The sequence below is a fragment of the Pteropus medius genome, unplaced genomic scaffold (genome assembly GCF_902729225.1).
Source record: "Pteropus medius unplaced genomic scaffold, Ma_sr-lr_union100, whole genome shotgun sequence".
NCBI classification, from domain to species: Eukaryota; Metazoa; Chordata; class Mammalia; order Chiroptera; family Pteropodidae; genus Pteropus; species Pteropus medius.
This window is the reverse complement of record NW_024349800.1, coordinates 53,381,794-53,406,890: the sequence shown is the minus strand read 5'-3', so window position 1 is coordinate 53,406,890 and position 25,097 is coordinate 53,381,794. Positions and strand designations below refer to the sequence as shown.

Below are 25,097 nucleotides of genomic sequence, written 5' to 3'. Positions count from 1 at the left end.
GAAATGATGTAAAACAGAAATAAAGCTTGACTCTATAGTCAAATTTTAAAAAGCTATATTTCCATACAGTTTTCAAACACATGTAAAACTCTTTTTCATGTAAAATAAATACGAGTCCTGAGTAGTTTTAATTAGCGATCTTGGAGACACGCTGCACCTGTTCCAATTCATCTGCAGAGATGAAAACCCTTCACCCTTTTCATTCGCTGACAAGTTAATAGACATTTCCAACTCATGCCAGCACGTGGAGTTTGCAGCTCTCTGGTGACAGGTGAATAATAAAGCCTCACGAGAACGTGGCAACTCCACGTAGAACATCCTGAGCGGTGTAAATTCCTGAGCAGTGATGATACGTCCCCTACTGTTCTGCAGGCCTGTGCACGTGTTGCTGGTACATCGCTTAGTTTGTATTAACAAATGGATTGAGTTATACTTTACGTAGCATACAGTCTTCCCATCTGAAGTGTACAATTCGCTAATGTTTGATATATTTGCAGAGTGGTGCCGCCATCACTACGATATAATTTTAGAACATGTCCATCACCCCAAAAATAAACCTGATGCCCATTTAGTTATCCCCTATTCACCGCTCCATCTCGGTCCCAGACAACTACTGTGATGCTTCATTTCTACTGCATTCTAGTGTAGAAGCTATTGACTATTGCATGTGCTTGCTGCTCTGTGTATTGGGCCCATGGATAATTGAATGGCACTTTTATGCACTGGAGAACACAATATGGTATGGCTATTATATGGTTGCGTATATGTGTATGAGCACCTGTATTCCTGTCTCCATGTACATAGACTAAAAAGAAATGCAAGAAATCATTCAGGATGAGAAACAGAGTTTGGGAATAAGCTTACCCTTTTGATAGCAAAAGCGGTCCACAGAGATGGTCAAAATGATTATAACAAGTTGCATTTTGTTGAGAAAAGAACAAAAATAGAATTACAGTGCATTCTCATTATTTGGGGGTTCTATGTTCACAATCACTTACTCACTAAAATTGATTTGTAACCTCAAGATCGATACTCGTGGTTTGCAGTCATTTTGGACCTGTGTGGAGCAATGAAACTTGGGGAGTCCCTTGGGTTTCCTCCCACCATGTTCCCGGTTGAGGTCGATCAGGCAATACTCTGCCTTCTTGTTTCAGCTCTCAGACAGAGCTACCAGTGGCTGGAGAAGATACCCTGGAGACTACCTGCGATTGAACATGATTTCTGGGCATAAGGAGACTGGGTGTGAGCCCCATCTGAGTTTCTAGTGTTGGGTCTGTCCTGTTGGGTAGCTCAGTTACAGAGTTATGCCCTGGCTTTAACCCTGTGTCATAGAATGAAACGCTGGCTCTCAGGGTTAGGGAGCCAGCTGATCCTTTATCCATGAGAGCTCAGGGAGCTTCTTTTGTGACTCTTCTGCAAAGTTTATTCTTCAGAAAAATGTAAGTCTATTGCATGGATACAGACATGAGGAATTATTTTTATAAGTTGAGTACCTTATTAAAAATAAGAAGAGAGATATTTTCAAATTAAAATGTCATTCAGAGCATGAGAAGTTGAAAATCTTCATTCAGTTATCCATGTGTATTTATAACTCTTAAGCCAAAGTAGGATATAAAGGCTGCCTTATCACAATGTAAAAGTCTCAGACACCAGAATTTTCCAACCAGATTTATGAGACGTACTCCCACATTGTTCTAGGCCCTTTAAAAAAATTTAATGTTTTATTATTAAAATATAACATGTTTAATTTCATAAAGTTAATTTTATTAATTTAATATGTAAATATAATACATGATTTAATTAATGGACCACTAATATTTTGTTAGTGCTCAAAAATTAACTTTCAAAAATATTTAAATACTAGATCTGGTTAAAATCTTAATGTGCATAATTTCGATGACTGACAGAATCTCTTCCAAGATCCCATAAAAATATCAAATATTATATCATTAAATAAAAACATCGAAATTAAACAATTTTGAAAAACCTTGTAAACCACTGGGATTTGGGGACAAAGGGAACTCAGGCCGAAATATGGCAATGATAGTCACTGATGATGAGACTCAAAAATCTGGCTTGAGAGAAAAGATCACATTTTGTGTATGGTCTGCCACATAAACTAAAATATTAACGCGGTCAGGAGAATGGTAACAAAACCTTTACTCATTAGTTGTCTAACCCTTGTCGGAGGTCACAGAAGACTAAGTAGATATCAAAGCAGCCACCCCTCCCCACCCCGCCCCACCTCCATGTCACGGAGAATATTTCCTGGACGTAAAGAGATCACTGTGCAGAATAATGCAGTGGCCAGTATCTAGGGTCAGCGGAATCTGAGTTAAACACTAGTCCCTCCACTTACTAGCTTAGGCAGTTTACTTAGGCTGTCTAAGTAACAGTTTTCATATCTGTAAAGTGGAACTAATAACAGTACTTATTTCAAAGAGTTGTGATGCTTTATGGGGCAGTATCCATGGCAGTTAGCCCAAGATTCCACTAATGATACGTACTTAATACCTGCTCTTATTCGTCATCTACCAAATATGATTATTGGGCTTCCTGCCACCATCTCATACACACGGGGAGGAAGAAGAGATGAGAGAGAGGAGAAGCAAGAGGCAGAGGGAGAGGGAGGAGGTGGTGCTCATATGACTTGCAGTTGGACTCAGGGCACTGAGGGGAGGCTGTGGCCTGAGAAGTGGACATGCATTGCTTGGCATGTATTATCCTGTTTATCCTTAATAACAGTGCAAAGCAGGAGCTGTTCCTGGAAAAATCTTGAGGTACTTGATGCTGCAGGGTGAGAATTACTGATTGAGCGACACTTGAAACCATAAAACTTCTGGAAGAAAATGTAGGCAACTAAACTCTCTGATATTGCTGTTAGTAATTTTTTTTTTTCCTGATATATCTCCTTGGACAAAGGAAACAAAAGAAAAAAATTGACAAATGAGACTACATCAAACTAAAAAGTTATTGTACAGCAAAAGAAACCATCAGCAAAATGAAAAGACAACCTACCAAATGGGAGAAGATACTTGTCTATGATATATCTGACAAGGGGTTAATATCCAAAATTTATAAAGAACTCATACATCTCAACAACAACAACAGAACAATCCAATTAAAAAATGGGCAGAAGAACTGCAAAGATATTTCTCCAAAGAAGACATTCAGATGGCCAATAGACATATGAAAAGATGCTCAGTATCACAAATTGCCAGGGAAATGCATATTCAAACCACAGTGAGATATCACCTCACACCTGTCAGATTGCCTATCATCAATAAATCAAAAAACAGGTGTTGGCAAAGCTGTGGAGAAAAGGGAACCCTCATACACTGTTGATGGGGTTGCACATTGGTACAGCCACTATGGAAAACAGTTTGGAGATTCCTCAAAAAATTAAAAAGACAACTATCTTTTCACCCAGCAATTGTACTTCTGGATGTTTATCCAAAGAAAGCCAAAACACTAGTTTGTAAAGATCTGTACACCCCTATTTCACACAGTGCTATTCACAATATCCAAGATGTGTGAGCAACCTAAATGCCCATGAATATACATACATACATACATACATACATACATACATACATACATACATACACACACACACACACAATGGAATATTACTCAGCCATAAAAATGAAATCTTACCAGTTTCAACGACATGGATGGACTTAGAGGGTATTAAGCTGAGTGAAATAAGTCAGACAGAGAAGGTAAATACCATATGATTTCACTTATATGTGGTATCTAAAAAACAAATGAACAAACAGAACTTAAACAGAGTCAGAGACAGAGAACAAACTGGGGATTGCCAGGGGGCAGGGGGCTTAGGGGCTGAAAAGGTGAAGGGATTAAGGAGCACAAATGAAGTTTCAAAAGAATCGTGGGGGACATGGAGTGCACAGGGTATGGTCGATATTATTGTAATGGCTGTGTGTAGAGCCAAGTGTACTAGAGTAATCGGGGGTCACTTCATAAATTATATATAAATGTCAAGCATTGTACTGTATCTTGAAACTAATATAAAATAACTTAAAAAAAAAAAAAAACAATTACAGATTGAACATGTCTCCTTGCCATACTGTGGAAAGAAACAGATGATTGAGCCTAAGAAAAGTTCACCATAGAAACACTAGCTAGGCAAAAAACAGATAAACAGGTAGCTGTAGCATCCATGAAATAGGAGCAGGAGTCACAGAGAAAGCAAAGGCTCAGGTGAAGATTGATACAAAGGGAAAGCAAGATACAAAAATACTTTTAAACTCCGAAGAAGGGGTTCTCAACTCAGAATGGCTTTGCACCCTTCCACTCCCCCAGGAGATATTTGGCAACGTCTGGGGACATTTTTGATTGTCACAGCTCAAGGCTAGTGAATACAAGGCTAGGGATGCTGCTAAGTATTACATAATATATGCTGCTGTGTATTTTACAGGACACTCATCACAACAAAGAATGGTATGGCTCAAATGCCAACAGGACTGAGGATTAGAAAACCTGTAAAGGAAGTAGAAATCAGAGATATTGATCATCAGAAGTGATGCTACAGAAAACTGAATCATGCAGAGGATGAGACTGAAAGGGTCTCCACTAATTCAAAAGAAAAACAGAAAATTGCTAGAAAGAAAATATTACCTATAGAATAGAAGAGACGATAAACGACCTATGAAATACATATACATTTCAGGCATATATACATATATATATGTATGTATGTATGTATATATATGTGTGTGTGTATATATACATACACACGTACACACATATATATATATTTACATATACATACATATAGACAAAAAAATGAAAGAAATATAGAAGTGTATGATTGATAAAAAAAAAAAATTACCTTAATGAAAAGATCAGTTTTGTTCTTATTTGTAACAAAAAGTGCTAAAAAACCCAGGTGTGGAACGAGGACAGACTCATTAAACAGAACCCAAACTGGCTTTCAGATTTCTCCTGCCCAATGTAACATGCCAGAACAAACAAATACACCAACATCCCACAGGGAAAGAAACAAACAAAAATTCCTGGAGCGATGTCTTTAGAAAAATTAAAGGAAAAAAGCTTCAATGAATTAAATGTGTATCCACTTAATAGCTATAGTTAGATCTGCAGAAAGGATACTATAATTCCATGTTTTCAGCTCAAAAAAAATTAATAATCCCAGCCAGCAGAGAAAATAATTGAAAAGTAAGAATTTAGTATAGCCATGATATTAAAAAAACAAAAAAACAAAAAACAAACAAAAACTTGCCATTTATTAGAAACAAACTATCTCTATTTAAATTTTGGTAACAAAGTGGATTTCAAATATTGAACTTATTCTTGAAAGTTAAATGATATACATATCCTTTATGAATAGTGATCTACATCTAAAACTTCAAAATGAAATAACAAAGCCTAAGGTGACTAACTTGAAGTGATGAATACAAAAGGCAATATCTTATTCATGACTTTCAGCATTTTAAAAATTAATATTAAGAATGAGTTTTAAAATCAAATTGTCTTTACAGTTCTATTTTTAAAATATTTTATTCTTTCATAATTACTAGTAATTTTTAAAATTAATAACTTAGAATATGTAGCAAGAGACTGAGGTCACAGCACAAATGTAATATTTTGGTCATAAAACAATATGACAGAAATAGGACCAAAATATTAGTGTATTTTTTAACCTTCAGATTACATAGACTAGAGTTGAGTTTTCCACTGGAAAACAATAATAATCCCAGAATGAAGATAAATCACTATGAAAATTTTTTCTCAAATATATAAAATAAAGCCTATTATGAACACAATGCTAAATTGACAGAAATATTCAGCTTTTTAATGGATAGTGGTTTAAAAACAAACATTTCTAAGAACTAGAAAAGAATATTTTTAAATTTTCCATTCTTAAACACAGAACACAATTGTAATAAAGCACAATTAAGGGTATACACCCTACAAACACAGTATACAATGTTAAGAAGTGATTTTAAAATTACACTCTAAAATATTACAAATTCTTAAAATTAAACATACAAGACTCTCTTACTTCAAAGGTATCAAAGTACATTACTGCAAAGTAATAATAAAAGTTTAAAAAACAAAGCAAAATAAGAAAAATAAGTTTGTTATAAATAAACCAAATAAATGAGAGGAAAAAGACTTCGATTTGTTTGCAGCAAGGAGAAGGTATTTTTAATTCAAAATTTGTGGTATGTATACAAAGTTATGCTCAGAGGCAAATATACAACCCTAAATGCTTTCATTATTCATTAACGTATATCTATAAGTTTATTATTCAACTTATATAAATTAACAGAACCAGCCTAAGGGCAGCAGAAGAATAAAAAGTATCAAAATTAGTTGATTTGATACATTCAAAATGAAAAATAAACTGAAAAAATTTATTCTGTAAGGTGATAAAGAACATAGTGAATTAAGTAGGAAAAGAGCTTACAGTTTTAATTAAGAACAAAAGGACAAAATCACAAATATATGGCATTAGAATTAAGGTCATATTTCAGCAGAGTGGTCATTAAAAAGCGTAAGAAAATTTTATGTAAAAATCCAAAAAATTCAAAACCTTAGTGAAAAAGATATTTTTATAGGCTATTTTTAAATGAAAAATGATCCAAGAAATCCGAGAAAACAAAAAATGTCTAATAAGTACTATAAAGATTGAAAAATCATCAAAGGTTTACTAGGGTCTCATAGTTTTCTTCTAGATTGTTAAAAATCATTCCCAATGTCATATCAAATATTTCATCACTTGGAAAAATGTAAAAAGAATACCAAATTATTTTATGATGCTAATTTCACCCTGAGAAGCAAACCATGATTAACATAACCAATAATTGAAGACCAAAATTTATGAATGCAGTTGCAAAAATTCTAAATAACTTACTGACAAAGAGTATATTAGTAGAAGAATTTACGACAAACAAGTGGGACTTATTTCATTATTGTTATTAGGAAATTATTAAAAAATAAGCATAGATAAATATATTTCTTCAACATGACATCTAAACTAACATGATATGAACTCTCAGTCATTAATGCTAATATTATAGTTACTGGAAAGTACTGAAGGCCTTTTTACTTAAATGAGGATTATGACAAAATTGCCTACTATCCCTGTTGTTAACCTCACATTGTTTTAAAACACCGACCAAGTTAAGGAGATGTGAAACACTAATAAAATCTGTAGCGATTGGTAATGAGGAGACAATTATCAATATTTATGAATTGCTTCTGTGGAAACATGAGATAATTAAATGAAATAGAATTCAAGATATTATAAAGTGAATCAAAACCTTTCCAATGCACCAGAAGTAGCAAATTGGAAGATGTAATGGGAAAATAGGCTATTCATGAGAGCAACAAAGCATAGACCCTGTGGAACACCTGGATAACAAATGTGGAGAACTTACAGAAATTAAACCAAAAAAAATTGCTAGACATATAAAACATGATGAGATATACCATGTTTTCATATTAGAATATCAAATATTGTAAGGGTGTTATGTCTCCCTAAATCGATATATAGTTTTAAGATAATCCCGATCAAGATTTAAATTAGATTATTTTGGTCTCTCTGGCAAGGACAAGGGAGGCTTGAAAAACTTATTTGAAAGTCTGACTTGAAACACAACTAGAAAACAAAACTAATGCTGAAATAGAAAGTCATAAGTGGTAAAACATTACCAGTCTTTAATAGATATGTAGTTATAAAATTATGACTAAAAGATAGTTGAATTGGAGTAAGAATCAGGACACATGTTAATTGAATAGAGTAGCTGGCCTTAAATTGAACTACAGATTTTATTAGAATCTCATTATGATAAAGAAAGCAGCACATGCCAATGGGAAATCAATTAATTATTCAAGATACAGTATTAGGAGAAAAATTAACTATATAAGAGAATGATAAAGTAAGATTTTTTTATTCACAATTTAGTAATATATAAGCCATATCTTTAAAGAGCTGATATAGAAAATAAAGATGCTCTTTAAAAAAAATCTACTAAAAAATCTACTGACCTATGCATGTATGTGTATGCATGTGTATAGAAGATAGATTTTCAAAATATAAATCAGCCAAAAGATATCCGAAAACTGAACATGTAGTTCAGTAAAAGTATAAGATGCAAAATAAATACATGATTCAAGTTTTGTTAAAAAGTAAAATAAAGAAATATGTACTTTTATGTGTATATATATAAATAAATGTACAGATCACATCTGCGGTAATACAGAAAGGCTCAATCACAACAGAAAGATTAATAAGAGGAGATTCCAGGGGATGGTGATGGGATTAGGTAAAGGTCAAGGTGAACTTCTGCTTTATTTTTGTTTTTCGGTTCCTTACCATGAGGAAAATCAATTTCGTTTTAAAGATAAAATTTAAATCAATCGGTAACATCACCCAAAGATCATTATATGTACAATGCACAATTTATAGGCAAAAAACAAAAATAAATTTATGAAGCAAATGGCAAACTAAGATATTATTGCTACATATATTTTCACCTCATAAGAAGGTCTCGCGAAACAATCTTTTTTAAATGCCTCAGTGCAGAAGTGGCCACTCAATATGAGCAATTTATGGAGGCCAGAAACTGTGTTGAAAAGATCAGCTTCACAAGTAATCAGAGATGCAAATGAAAGTAATATTGATTTTTCACTCACCACATTGAAATAGATTTTTTTAAAAATGTTTTTCAATACTAGAAAGAATGAATTTTATAAGCAGTTTTATACATTCCTAATGGGAATGTGAGTTTAGGTAACCTTACTATAAAACAATTTTCAGAATTTACCAAAAGCCTTCCTGGGAACTTATTCTTTGCTCCAAAGACATTACTTTTAGCAATCTATTAAAATTTAAAAAGAGAGAGAAAGAGAGAGAGAGGCAAGTGTTCGTGCAAAGTGATGATTATTGCATCAAAATTTATCATAGTATAAAAATGAAAATCACTCGTTTCCAAAATTCTAGAATGCAAAATATCCATGCGAGGGACTGATATACTCCCCCTAAAAATCACGTTATGGAAGATGATCTTCCATCAGTGTGACAGGTAAAAAGGAGAATGCAAATACTGTTGAACATTTCTGCTTTATTTAATAAACACTCGGAAAGATACCTCTAGCAAATAGGACAGAATATCCAGAGCCCATGAGTGTTGTGCAGACATGGAGATAAGGAGATATATATTCTAGATTATTAATCGTAGTTTCTATAATTGATGTGACGTTAATGTTTGTCTTCACTCAACTTTTCTACTTTTAAATGTTTTTAATGTGCATCCACTGTTTTCATAGTAAGGAGAAACAAGCATTAAAAATAAACAAAGTATGAATGCCCTTCCTCAGTGTGTGTCTGCCTTTTCTCTGACAGCACCGCATCCGCTCAACATTCAAACAAGCATCTTCTGTGACAGAAGATGAGCATTTAAAGACCGGGTCTATATAAATTCTCACACAACTCTGTGAAGTGAGTAAGGAAGCGGCATCTTTCCTTCAAAAGCGGGCCCCGTTTGAAGTCCTTCCCTCACCATCTTGTCAAGATTGTCAAATGTCCCCTATGCTGCAAAGAGCAATAGCAATGATTGTTCTTTCTTCCTAGTAATAATAATAGTAAAGTGCCATAATAACCAGGAATAAGTGTACTCAAAGGGGAAACTGATGCCTTTGGTCACTGAAATTCTTTTATAGGGTCAGCAGAAAGTCTCCACAGATTCCCAGAATCCATCTCTACCAGTTTATTGATGCAGGGGATATGCCCTCTCATTCATTATTGAAGCAAATATCTATTAAGTGCCTACCTTCTAGGAGCTGGATTTACAGCAGTAATAAAGAACAATAGAACCAACGTTTCTAACTTCAAGGAGCTCACAGTCTAGTGTGTTGAATCGCTTCCCCCTTTTTCTTCTCCCCAGACGTCTAAAAAGTCCACCCAAGGCACAGCTCCTTCCGAGTTCCCAGAACAATCTAGATATGAAACAAGACCGTGACATATAAACACTTATGTATTGCTGAAAATTAAAACACACTCCTAAGCAATCCTGCAAGACTTTGCGGCTCTTCCCCCACCACGTGTGCTCTGGCCATGGTTTCGAGTCTCCATACTGCTAATCAAACCCCAGACCTGCTGCCTCTTCAGCTGTGCCGTCCAATAATGTAGCTACCAGCTACACGTGGCTATTTAAATTACAATTAAAATGAAATCAAAAGTTCCGTTTTCAGTCACACCAGCCACACGTAAAGTACATAATAACCACGTGGCTAGTGGCCATCGTAGTGGACAGCACAGACACACGCATTGTGAGAGGTCTTTTGTGTGGCTCTGCTCTGTAGTTTCAACAGGATTTGCACTGTTTTCCAACAGAAACCTTTCCCAGTCTCCACTCATGTTTTTCTCAGATCTAGACTCTTCCCTAAATATCCCCCGTCTGCTGTTCATTAATGCCATACTCAGGTGACCACCACTAAATGACTATATTTATGAGATTCGTGCACTCCACACTTTCACTATGTTCTTCTACCCTCGGTTCGAACAGGAACTAACTTCTCAATTGTGACTGAGTCTACTCTGCATGGACCTTTGAAACAGAGACCACTCTCTACTTCAGACCCTTACTGCCACTTAATAGTAAACCATCTTCCTCTTTCTTCTAAACATAGGATTGCCTCATCCTTCGACCCTATACTCATTTATAGCTTCTCTGGTTCCTAACTTTATCTCCTATCATTCAGTATAATTTATATTCTTTATATGAGGAAGTTTTCTCTGGCTTTCTTCAAAGGATACCTTCTCAAATAACCTGGTCCTCAAGACTGCAGCCTCCAGTTCTGCAGGCATTAATATCGATCCGCAGGAAGTACCTGAATTTATGAATTTCATTGAACTTTGACTTGCCCACCTTGTTACACCTCTAGAGTCAAAGCTCTTTGGTTCAATCAATCAGTTTCCATGATCCTAGAGGGTATGGGTGTGAAGGTCTTTTTCCAGGTTCTCCCTCCCTCTCCTCTTTTGATCCCAGGAACTGCTAGCACAGCATATATATATGCCTTGCACCTAAGTCTTAAGTCGTTCATCCAGTGATATTGAAAGTTGATATTTCTTGAGCGCAGTTTCTATATGAGGCGGTGTACTACAACAGGATAAACAGAGAGAATGAAAAGTAGCTCCTTTCTTAAGGAGATCACTGTGTAATTATGACATGCGTTTCTTTGACATGGGAGAAATCTTTTTTATTTATTTTTTCCTACAGTGAGAGAGCACGCTCGAAATGCAAGTAAACATTAGGAGAACAGATTCACTTATCACAAATTTATTTCTGCCATTAAGGGGAAGACTGGTTAAGAAATGAAAACAGGGAGAACATTTTTAAAAAGACAGTGACAACAACAAAAATCCTTGCAAAATTAATTCTTTTTGTAAGATAATCTACCCCTCATGTATTTATGCTTTAAAAAAGATCTGTGAAAAACGATGACTGGGGAAAATAATATTTACAGATTTTTCTGTTTCGTTAGTAGTTTCAATTTCTCTAATAGACTGGAAACATTCTCTAATTGTCTTCCGAACTCAAGCATTCCCGTTCTCACCTAAACTTTAGATTATTTGGACCATTTATTTGACCCCTGCCAAGTCTCGGCGGCTATGTAGGTATTCCTCCTTTGTTCAATGCACCGTACCCTCTTAGTGAGTTTTCTGTTTTTAGACTAGTCTGTTCTGACAATATATTTTTTTATTTCTTCAACAAATATTTATTAGTTATCCAGAATGTGCTAGCCTCTGTTCTGAGTGTTGGGGAGACATTAGTGGCTATGAGAGACGAAGTTCTTGTTTTCATGCATGTTACATTACAGATAAATACTAAAATATCTGCTACTGAAAGATGCTAAGGAAAATAGTGCTAAGGAAAATAAAGCAGACAGAGGGTAAAACTTGTTCTTGGGGTATGTAAGGATAGCCTTTTTGAGGAGGTGACATTTGAATAGAGACTAGGATGATATGAGGGGCTAAACATATGGATGGATATCTTAGGAAGATTATCCCACACAAACAACTCTTAAAAAATTCCCAAGCAGGTGCATGCCACACACTGATTTTTGTTTTAAAAGAATTTATCTGGCTTCTGTGTGCAAAGGCAAGACCAAAGCAAAGACACTATTAGGAGACTATACATCCTTAATCAGGTGATTCAGAGCTATTCCAAGTTCCTAATGTACTCTACTCATGAGTCGTCTTGACCCCTAAGGAGGATGCATTTTTCTTATCTGTGCCCTATAATGTATTCTTGGCAATTTATGAATTTCATGTGTTTGTTTTGCCAATGTTAAGCCTAAAAGCTCAATCATAATATTTTGTGGCGAGAATAGGAAAAGCAGTTCATTTTGATCGCGTTTAGCCCTCAATTATTGAATCACGGCAATGCTTCCTGGAAATGGCATTGCTTGCTATAAACTTGAAGTTTGTATTTTTACATGAAAAAGGTTTAAAAAAAAAAAAGGTTAACTCCAGTACAGCCCCCGCCCCTCTCAGAATAAAGCCCAGCTTAACCAAAGTCCATCCACTGCCTCAGCCGCTGGTGCTATGATGGTATTTGTGGCAGTTGATTTTTTAAATTATTATTATTAATTCATGGAATGCCTAGAGACATTTACCTTTTCCAACTAAAAAGCCTGGGGGAAAGGCCATAAAAATTATATTCATGCCAACTTTGCTAATGAGAGCAAGCTTATGCTTTCTTCATTTAAATGGCAGAATGGTAAACACAGACAAAATACATTAGTTACCATTAGCAACTGTATCAAAATTAGCAAATTTAGGTTATATTTGAAAAAATTATATATATATATCATATTTTAATAATCATTTTCTCAGTATGAAGTCTCAATGCAGTTTGATGGGAAGATCTAAAATTAGACATTTTTTGCATAAAAGTTGGCTGCAGTGAATCAGTTACGAGAAATCTTGAAAAGGAGCTAGTAATAAAACAAAAGTATAATTTGATTCTACTTTCTTAAACACATGATTTTCTATATTATAAATTCTTGAATATAATTATAATAAACCTGACTGAACTTAGCTCTCTTAATTTTATTTCAATCCTTTTTTTGACTTTAACACTTGTGGGCTTTGACCCACAGATTATGAAAAAGATTTAGCTCTCTGCATCAGCATTAGTAGAGAGATTAAAATAGAATGTTGACAAATCATGATATTTTATGTCACATCCCCTTATATAAGACGTTACCACTTTCGTATGCATGCATGCACATTTTTACTGAAGAGAGAAGGTCATAAAGTCGAAAATTGTGTGTTTAACTAGCAGGTTTATTTGTGGGAATTGTTTTTATTTGACAATTCAAAAATGTGAATGTTACTACTTCATAACATGTACATACTGTAATTAATATAATTAATTCAACAACTAAATTTTAATAAAAATATGTCCTGGTACCCTAAATATAGAAAAAAATGATTTTTTTTTAAATTGAAGATACTCTATTTTGCAATGTTGTAATTAGAAGGAGGGGATAAAAAGTGAGAGATTAATGATGATTGAGGTCAAAAGTGAATCGCTTATAACCCTACCTAGTTACCGTGTGTCTCTTTGTGGCTTGTGTCTGATCTTCTCATGGGGACACACATTGTGCCTGCACAGTGCTTGCCTTCGATGCCTTCTTTTGGTCCTTATTCTTAGTAGTTTGGAATGTGTAGCAAACAAATTACCGCTGAGTTTTACTGCTGCCATTCAGAATTGAGGTCAGAGAGCATGAGTCCTTGAACACACCTTTAGGGGTCTCTGTATAATTTAATGGGATTGTCAACAGCACTTTGCACTAAGTAGTTGGCTGTGAAAGATAATTTTCAGCATTCTGACTTCCTTCGATCATGTAACATGATCAAATCAAAAAATGTACTGTATCATGATAAAATTAACACCGCTGATTTGATGTTTCCAGAATTTGAAACACATCATCATAGGCAAGGCACATATGTAAAACTAGATGTGTTCAAGGAGATCAAAGACTCCAGCACCCACTGAGCATCTGCTGTAAGGCATGCACTGAGCAAGTTGGTTATACCAGCAGTCAGTATTTATTAGGCACAGTATAATTCATTTGTTATTGATCCTCTTTTTGCTATATTATCAACATTTTATAATCAATTAGCATGATGGAACAATATCCCAAAGCAAGAATGTTTCAGTTTTAAGGAGGGGGTTGTGAGAGAGATTAGAATAAGGTACAAATCAGAGCCGAGGGGCTTGGTAGGGTCATGGATTCTGTCTGTCTGTCTTCCAGGAAACATTTTTCTGTGCTTATGAACCAATAAGGAGCAATGCCCTAGTGTTTTTCACACTCCATGATGCTCCATTTTCCTGTGAGGAGAGTTGACCTAAGAACCTTGTTGCTCCTTGGGTTACACATCCTGCCACAATGACTCAGTAAAACTTCCCTTTCCATCCCTTCCCAAAGAGTACTGCAAAGGTAACATGTGACCTACACAAGGTAGATGGCAGCAGTCTCTGAGGCATCTGGGATTGAATTCTACTCTATAAGTTTCCCTTTTATTTTATTTTTTTTTAGTCTGTGAAAATCCAATTTCAATTAACTCCTCTCTTGGTGGAAACATTACTTCTAGATGAACAGCAAGGAGGCAGAATAATTGTCAGGGGAATAGTGATACTGAGTTCCTGTTCTGGCCCCGGCTTGAAAACACTGGGATCTGAATGTTTGAAGAGCTACTGGCATAACTGTATACTAATTATCTACATTACATTGCATATACTATGTATCATTGTAGTGATCTCTGTCATGTAAAGAAATCTATGCAACTTTTTCAGTATCAAGATAATCGATGGATTTGCCATTTTGTTGTACATTTTTCTAGACAACCCTACACAATGTTTATGTAGTACATTTAACTTGACAAAGTGAATACCAAAATGAACTTAATAAATTGAATATATGTTTTGGCTAGACATTATTTATCTTTAGAGTCACATTCTACTAAAAACCTCTTAAAATCTGATCGAACAAGTGTCACATTTTTTGCTTCTTTTACAAATGAAGAAACTGAAAATCAGAGATGTTGAATGACTTTTTCTAAAGTCCCGTAGCTATTAAGTGGCAGGTATTTGGTATCAGGATATAGTTTTCTCATTTCTATTAAATCAGGAGTCCTTGGGACCCTCTTGTTGGCACTCCAGTTTAACCGCAGCGTGGTCTGAACCTTCTCAAGTTATCATCTGTACTCCTGGGATACATATTGTTGATGTTAATTAAAAGCCCTGTAGCGTCAAATCTGACACAAGGTGAGTAGAGGGCTATAGAGGCAAGGATGCTAATTAGACATTTAAGGAACTGTCAAAATGCCGATATTCACATTTTCTGAGTGCATGCAGAACACAGAGAACTTGATCACGGAACTGGGCATTTCACGTGATTCAGGCAGCTGGGAACATGTTTAACTTTGAGCACTGAGAAAAGACCAGTCTAGGGTGGTGTGTGTTTCCAAAGAGTCCATAAGCAGCAAAATGAGATAAAAGGATAGTAAAGAGAAGGTACATCCAGGGTAACTAGAGGAAGCCTGACACAGCCCATTAAAAGACAGTGCACGTGAACCTCTTGGACAAGAAAGTGATTGATGCTTAAGGAATCACAGGTGTGTTCAAAGAACACAGGGGCCCGCTTGTAAGGACTTGTACTGATCAAATTTGGGACAATTTGGGCCTCAAAATAAATCATAGTAATGGATTATAGTTTTTTCAATTTTATTAAATTTATTGGGATTACGTTAGTTAATAAAATTGTATAAGTTTCAAATGTACGATTGTATAATACATCGTCTGTATATTACATGGTGTGTTCGCCACCCAAATGAATAAAATAAGCATTCATGAGCCCATAAAATGATATAAATAAATGTATACATAAATAAATGAAGACAGGAAAAATCTTCCTTACAGTGGAATGATACCTAATATTATAGAGGAAATGACAGCATGAGAAAATTAGCAAAGGATGCTAAAATTAGCAGGTGAAAGTTTGATGAGAGAGGGTAGTTACATCATCTCAACCACAAATTACTTAGTATCTCTTCATAAATTACATTAATTTCAAAGGAAATATAGTAATCCTATGGTGAAGAATAGCAATTTCACCAAGTAATTCAAAGCTCGCATTACTAATATACAAACACAGAGATGAATCAATATCTGTGCTACTTGCTATGACACACTCTGATAGACCTAAAATCGTATATGTGATATTTTTTTAAAAGTGTACAACCTGAATTTAAATAGGAGTAAATATTGGACAAACTAAAACCGCAGTCAGTTCTACAAAAATAACTGGCATGTGCTCTTCGAAACTGCATAGGTCAAGAAAGACATGAAAGAATAGACTGAGTAACTGATCCAAGTTGAAAGACAACAAAGAGAACAAACAACGAAAAGTCACATGTGATTCTGAATTAGACCCTGGACTGTGAAAAACAGTTTAAAAGCGATTAATGGGAAAAACGATGATATTTAAATGTGGACTGTGAGTCAGATAATAGTATGGCATCAATTCTGAATTTTCTGATCTTGATACCTGTACTAAGATTATTTAGGAGTGTGTCCTTATTCTTAGAAAATACATACCGAAGTATTTGGGAGCAAATGGACATGTCTTGAAATTACTCTTAAATTGATCAGAAAAATAATAGGGCATAGATGCATGTACTATAATACATAGGAGAGAGGGAGAGAGAGGATGATAAAACAAATGGGTCAAAATATATATGATTGTGTAATCGGAGTAAAGATTATATGTGTTTCTTCTACTATTCCTGCAACTTTTCTGTAAGCTTAAAATTATATCAAAATTAAAAAATGACCAAAATTAAGCACGTTGCATTTTTGACTATATTACATCACAATAAAGCATGAAAAATTCCAACTAAGCTTAAGAGTTAAAGCACTGTTGAGAGCGGAAAAGTCAGTGACTAAGGGATATTAAAACTTTGTTCAGCTGAGTCATGCTGACAGTGAAATTTGTGTTAAGAGAGTTGGAGAAGCACAGTTTATAATGAGCTATCATATTTATGCCCTGATAACTGGAACCATCAAAAAGTATTTTCTACAGTTGTAAAATAGGATCACAATAACTAACATGCAAGGGCTTTGGAGGTTGTATAAAATAATGGAAATTAAGCAATTGGGATTGTGCTTGACACATAGAAAATGCTTAATAGATATTGCCCATTTAATATTTCTCTCTCAGATTTTCTTTTGAGGCCAAGTATACAATTTCTCTAATTCTACCTCAAGGACATTCAGCCTTGAGCCTGTGGAATTCTATTCCTGGGACTCAGGCTATCATCTCATGACCCATAAGAAACAGCCCCTATCGTAACCTTGAAGGGAAGAAACATAACTTGAGAATTAGGATAACAACTTTCTTTTCTTTCCATTTCAGAATTATTCAGATGTATAGTCAATGGACCCCAGTGGAAGCGTATTTCTCTCTTTAATTTCTGCCTGAAGACTTTGTACCACGTTTCTCCTTAGAACAAACGTGAGAAAGTGTTCTGGGAAAAGGAGTATTTTAGTGAATCAATAAGTAGAATGTTTTCTTTAAGAGGACTACAAATTCTTTCCATGTTTTTTTTTTTTCCTTAGAAACATGGGTGCACATGTTTAGAATCTAATCAGCCAAATTAATAGACTCTAGTGGCAAAGAAGTGAATTGAGAACTCACACTTGGGCATTTTTATATTACTTTTGTAATGGGCGTTTCTATGGCTTGGTGTTTTAATTTTATTCTCCAAATGTAGTGAGCACCTGCACTATGCTAAAAAGTGGGTACCTCAAGAAGTAGAAAAACATTCTTCACCCAAAATCATGCTGTGCATAAGATATGCTATGCTTTCATAGGTCATGAAAAATATAATGTAATTAAAAAAAAGCAAAATGATTAACTCATGATATTTGCTATAGATGAACAGAAATTCAAGTGAGCCAAGTGGTGCAGCCAACGGAATTCAAGGATCTGAGTGAAAGGGGAGGAGGTTATTAGAGATTTCAGACACATACTATGTTAGAAGAGCTCCGGGCTCCTGGGTAGTTTCATCTAAGTCACTTCCAATTGTTCTAAGCATTGAAATTATGTCTATACTAATCATATGATTTGTTCAAATAATTCAAAGTACAAATTTATTAAGAGGTATTTATTTCTGGGTTTTGAATATGTTGGCAAGCCTATTGTTGCTTAGACACCATCACTTAAAACTGTGCACAGAAATGCCCCTTTGCTTTGTGAAGGCTGTCTGTAGAATTCACCACTTATATCAATCAGTTCCAACCACTAGTCAATCAAGTAGCAAGCAGGAGGAAAATAAAACTCAATCATGCATTTAATAAATATTTGCTGAATCAAATTAACGGTTTTAGAGGAGGCAGAATATAACAGGAAATAGATCTGGGTTTCTAGCCAGGCAATTGGAGTCTACATTCTAATTCTTCTGCTTTCAAAATATGTGACCTGCTTTATTCACCTTTAAAATGGGAACAGTAATGCCTCTAGAACCAATCTCACTGAACTGTTATAAAGGTAAAATTAAATGTGTACACATTTATTTTCTAAACTGTAAAGAGTTGAGTCTACATGTCAGAATAACTCCTTTCTTTCCAGTAGTCATATTAGTCTTGCTTTTCATTACTCAGTAATTGTTTATTTCACATCTTTGCTATATATTTTTAGATTCCCTGCTATATGTGACTGATAGAGACGTGAGAATAAAATATATAAGAAACAACACAACTGTTTTTCAGAAAAGGGCTACTTGGAGGGTCATTTGATACTGAGGGCAGGAAAGACCACAGAGGAAAGAAAGAATTCCACTGTGTGATGTGTCCTGGAGCAAAGCTCATAAAACTCATAAAAACTAATATCCCCTCCAATAAAAAAAAATCTCTAGGAGGCCTTGTCTGTATAACATTGTAGCCTCTACTGCCACTTGGGTCAAGTGAAACCAGTTGTGCTATTCTAGTTGTTATTGCCTGAGCCAGTCAATTGTGTTTGGACCAGCTACAAAAAAAAAAAAAAAAAAAAGACTAAATTTCTATTAAATGAAAGATGACTACAATGTAGGCTCTAAGAAGATAGGATATTGTTAAAATAATAATGGATCCCTAGTACATACGTCAGTTTCTGGCACATAATAGGTTGTTGGATTAATACAACTACAAAAAAAAAATCCAAAAAAACTGTTCTGGTGAAAAATTTTGCTCAGTTGGGTGATCCATATGGGAGAGAGACTGATCCATAAAGATCTTCTCTCTTTGATGATGTGTTATATGACTCATGATAAACTACTCAATATCACTTAGCATCATACCCTCTAGGTCTATCTATATTATCGCAAATGATAAGGTTTCATTTTTTTATAGCTGAATAATATTCCATTGTCTATATATATAGCACATCTTTTTTATCCAATCATCCTAAGTGAAATAAGTCAGACAAAGAAAGACAAATATATGATCTCATTTATATGTGGAATCTAAAAAACAAAATAAACAAGCAAACAGGATGAAAACACACTCATAGATACAGAGTACAAACTGATGGTTGCCAGATGGGAGGGGTTTGGCGAGCTGGGTGATAAAAGCGAAGGGATTAAGAAGTACAAATTGGTAGTTACAAAACAGCCATGGGGATGTGAAGGACAGTATAGGGAATATAGTCAATAATATTGTAATAACTATGTATACTGCCAGGTGGGTACTAGACAAATTGGGGGAATCACTTCGTAAATTGTATATACATCTAATCACTATGCTGTACACCTGACACAAATATAAAGTAATATTGAATGTCAACTCTAATTGAAAAATAAAAATAAAAATAAAATCAATCTCATAGTATATTTTGGTTAGAATCCTAAATAATTTTTAAAATAATTTTTTATTTTATTTTTTTTACCGAGGAGATATAGTCTCCTGATATGAACTATTTCTGTATATCCACCCAGGAACCCCCTTACTAATGTAACTGGGGAGTATTTTGTCTTTGCAGACTTCAAGAGACCAATTATTACAAAGAGAAAAACAAATCTTCCCCTGGGTACTCAGGAGAATATATAGTATTTTGTTCAATACCTTTTCTACTATTGCAAGCACAAAGCATTTTGTAGAAACCCATGTACAAGCAATCTGTGGAAGGCATTAGCAGAATGTTTGCACTGAGTTAGACCCTGACCGAATGGTATCTTTCATATAAAGCATTAAATAATATCAGAAATGGCCAGAACAATAGAAAAATGTGAATGAGGTTTCTTATGGAAACCAAGAGTGTCTGTACTTTTAAACACAATATTCTGTGACCACCAGGAGAAGGCGTAGAAAGAGCAGGAGAGGAGGAGGAGGAGGCCAGGAAGGAGAAGGACTCATAACAAGAAATGACTTCGAACTGGGAAATTACAGGATCAGGACTAAGCAACAGGAGTGAAATCCAGATCTAAACCATTTCATTACAGAACATTAGAATTATAATTAATACAAGAATCACAGTGCAATTATTTCTGCATATCATTTGTAATTTGAAAGTACTTATATACCCCCAAGTCATGTGTTTGGCCAGCAGTATAAAATTCACATTCAGTAGCGTGTGCTCAATCATTTTCAACTAAAGCTTTGTTATCTTCATGTTGCCATTTAAGTTCTAATTTAAGGAGAGACATAAGACTAAGTGTACACAACTGACAACCCTCGTAACTATAAATATTGAGCAGCCCAGGGCTCAGTTCCCTTTAAGAGTGGCATCTAGATAGGTCCTCTTGCTTGAGAGGGCAGTGTTTTCCACAGACACAAGATACTCAAATGCCCCACCCCCATTCTCTGTACTTTCAAAATCTACTTATCTTCCAAGTTCCCTCCTACATCTCACTTTCCCCACAAGTCTTTCTTCAATTACTCTGGAACATGTAACATTTTCATGTGCTGCATTTCCATAGACTCTATTGTCTACAGTACTTTTTTTTGTTATTTCATGAGAACTTTTATTACTAACATGTACCTTTTTTTTTTTATCTCCTCGAAGAAGGAGAGCGATTTGTTTTAGTTTTTTGGGGAGGAGGGAAGACATCTCTCATTTAATATTTAACAGAAGCAAGACCTGGATAAGAAGTCACTGAATGACTGTAAAGAAAATTAAATGACTATTCACCTGGCACCATGTTTAGGAAAATGTTTTCTCTGGGTGTACACAAGTGGAAGAAAGGTGATAGAAAAAATAGCCAAGGAGACAAGGAATTTTCCTCTGAAATCACATTAAGGGTCTTGGCAAGAGAAGTATCTTTAAAACTACTGTCTCAGCATTTGGAATCGAATTAGCCTTTTCGGGAGCAAAAAGGGAGTCATTCTACCTCATTTCACCAATATCAAGAGCCTGGTGAAATGAGGTAGAAGGACTCTTTGAACCACCGGACGAGAGTTGAAATGGCAGAAATGAATACAGTACTTAGTAGTGCATCCCTTAGTGGTAGCTGCTGCACATTTAAAAACTTTCTATAGATAGATGAAGTGTCACTATAAGAGTTTATTCTACATGAGCCATTTTAACCACACAGGGAGTTAATGGTCATATCTGGAAATGTCAGCTTGGAAATATTAGCCTAGACGAACAGAATTGCCAGGCCATGATTCGAGGGGAATACCTGTTGAGTTACTGCTGTTGGAGTAAAGCGACTTTGGAGTAGCTTTTTGGAATAATAGCTTTACTGTTGAATTCTACTGGAAAACGTCATGTAAAGAGTGATCACCCTAACGTAATTAAATTCATGCTTCTTCCTGCTTATATTGAATTGCTAAGTTCTGGACTGAAGGGCATCTATCATGCTGAAGAATTTAACCCAGACCCATATAATTTGCTATTTTGATAAGGATATACATTAGAAATAAACCTGAAAATTTGATAGAGTTCATCATCATTTCAGGATGCTATCTTACATTTTATTTATATTCTTCTAAATTATTACATACCCAATATACCAAGCTGTTCAACTGCAAAAAAAGAAAGAAAGAAGAAAGAGGAAGAAACTGACTTTTTATTGAAGGATTTTTTTCCTAGCCATGTTCCTATCAGAGTATATGGTACTCGCAAAAAATAACAACTAATTATGTGGTCTCCGTTATAAATTTCCTACCATTATTTCGGATGAATATCCCTTGTTATCTTCAAAAGGTTATACAGCATTTGAAATTCAAAAGGAAGGTGTTACCTGCTATCTTGCATAAATCTCTAACAATTGCAAATGGAATATATTATAGTCAGATACAATTGCTTATATCCAATCTTGTCTCTTCTCCGCATTTGTAAAGGTAAATGCATGGTAACTTGCTTCTTATTTTCTCAGAATTCAAAATTGTGCATATAAATGAGAGTATCCATGTTGTGCAATTCCTTGCAGATTGTCTTTTTCCATTACCGCTCTCATACAAGTACATTACACTGAACGGTGAGAAGGGTTGAAAAGCTTTATTAACTCTAACTGAAATATAACAGCACATTCTTTTTAAATGCAAGTGGGGGAAAACAAATATTAACTTCATTCCCTCTATTCAACGTAAGGATCGCAAATATACACAACACTTGTTTGAATGCTCGTGGATCCTGTAATGTCATTGTATTGATGGATTATTGTGTGATTTTTGTACCGAAATCTCTGTGAAAGTTTTCTAGAGTGCAAATCTATTGGGATTGTAATTTGCATACTATTAACAATATAGATTAGTAGATTAGAAGTACCTAATCCAGTCTAATAAACGCTTATTGAGTACCTACTCTTTACTCATCACTACACTAGGTACTGCGGGGTGAAGGGGGCAGGGAGTCGAGCAGAGCCCTATGTCTGTCAAGTTCACAGTTGAGTTGGAGAGAGAATGAACAACCTTAAAGATTAATATCCCTTGGGTTGCAGCAAGTATAAGCAAAAGGGGAGTTGGACATTTTCAATGTTAAGTCTGATTCATAATCAGAACCACCTGGGGATATTTAAAAGAATAAAGATTGCTAGCCCTATTCCAGACTTACCAACCCAGAATATCTTGCAGTACATTACCCAAGGATATGTACTTGTAAAATGCTCCCTGGATAATAATGATGATCAGTCGGTTTGGGAACCACCAGACCAGATGACCTTTTATGTCCTCTGAAAGCTTAGAAGTCTAGTATTCTATAATTGAATTTGAGAAGCTAAAAATGGAGAAACAATGTGGAGGCAAAAAAAAAAAAAAAAAAAAAAACTGCCTATATATTCAGGCTTAGCATGAATGAAACATGAAGCATTCTTCTCAACTCTTTTCCAACTAAGTCAATGAAATACTGTGTTTCGGTAATATGCCTGTCACCCACAAGAGGGCTCTCTGGGAAAAAAAGAGAAAACAAAACAAAACAAAACAAAACAAAGCAAAACAAAATTCAACCAAAATATTATAAGGCTTGATCTGTTTAGAGCCACCTCAGTGATGTACTTATCCATTGCAAATCACGCTCGCGATGTATTCTGGACAATATTTGAAAATTTTGAGCCCTGTTTAAAAGAGCTCATGAAGAAGTACCAAGAATACCAGTTATTTAGTCTACAACTTTCTAAGTATAAAGCCAGAATATTATTGATAGAATATACGGTAAGCTATAATATATGGTAAACAATAAAGACATCATCTTATCAAATTAGTTTATATACAGCCCATCTATTTTCTTTACATTTCTAGAGTAATGTACTCTAAGACTTAACCAATGTATAGACAGGACCTAAACGGAGTGTTAAATTACTAGCATTGCCCTCGATGGCTTTGAAGAGGCACCCATAAGACCACTGAGAGCAGAGTAAATATTTTTCGAGTATTCAAATCTGGACCCTGTACCTAATTCTGTGGGACACCTATCCAGTGTTTAATCTAGTGGAAGTGCAAAGAGGCGGGTCATTTAGGGGCTAGTTAGCCTGACTCAGGGATCCTCCACGGTCCAGTCATTTAGGATTGAGTCACAAAAGTTTCCCTCCACATCCTCTTTCACTTGGCTGCTCTCTAAACACATTTCATTCAGGAAAAGTCCCTGGATCTTTGTTAGCCTCAGGAAAACATTGAAATTCATGTCACTGGAGGCATTCAAGATCTGCAATCAGGGGTTTCCTCAGAGATGCCCCACTGATGCATGCTCATATCCCACTCTCCCCCTGCCTATGTGAGAAGGAGCTGCTTCCGCTCCGTAGGCAGCGGTTAAGTGCCATTTTCTAGGTGGGGGTGTCCCGCATCTGAGTGCTATCTTCCAGTGAACCCTGGTAGGTACCTTCCCGATCCAGTCCTTTGTCACAGATCTGGCTGCACCCATTAGACCTCCACATCACATTTTGACTGTTGGCACTGAGCTCCTATGTTCCCTGGGTTAAAATGACATTGATATGGGTGGGTAATTTGGTACTGAAATAATCCGAGTGGAGAAGAGTTAATTCATCAACCACAGCGGCCTATTCCCCAAACTTCGTGGCTATCGGAGCAGGAGTGGCACGGACGTATTCACTGTCGCTAATTCTGACATCATTTGCAGGAGCGAAGAAAATGATCCCCTGGCTTCTGAGAGCTCACATATCAGCCAACAGATTAAATATGAGAATTGTATTACCTGGATGGGGAAAGAAGGTAACTGAGCTGTACAAACTCATTTAGAAGTGTATGGATTCTGTGTTGCAATATATATTGATTGGCTATTGTGGGACTTAAAACCTTAATCTGTTTTGCTAACATAACAGCATGCAAAGCTGTTGGGCATATACTTTACTGCCTATATGTAACACAGTAGAGGATAATGGCAGTACCCATTTCAATCTAACAGTCATTCGTAGAGCCTGCTTCGGCTCAGGTTTCAAATAGGATTTAGCAGGCGATTCGTAGGTGATTAGAATCTCCCCAGGCACTCCACTCGCTCTGGAGGAGCTCAGAATATGCCTACACCAGGGAAGAGAAGGTCTGTGGAAGGGATCGCTGTGGACAGACCATAGCCAACACCACTAACTATTCAGAAGGGCAGTA

At 35.5% G+C, this 25,097-nt stretch overlaps 1 protein-coding gene across 1 annotated transcript in view; it reads left to right on the top strand.

Annotated features, from left to right (window-relative positions):
- The window catches only part of TDRD15 (tudor domain containing 15), a 635,306-nt gene that overhangs the window by 597,947 nt on the left and 12,262 nt on the right, over positions 1-25,097 (top strand). The window contains exon 16 of the transcript XR_005658332.1: positions 24,616-24,707. The gene's annotated coding sequence lies outside the window, so the exon portion shown is untranslated. The remainder of the gene's footprint in view (positions 1-24,615; positions 24,708-25,097) is intronic.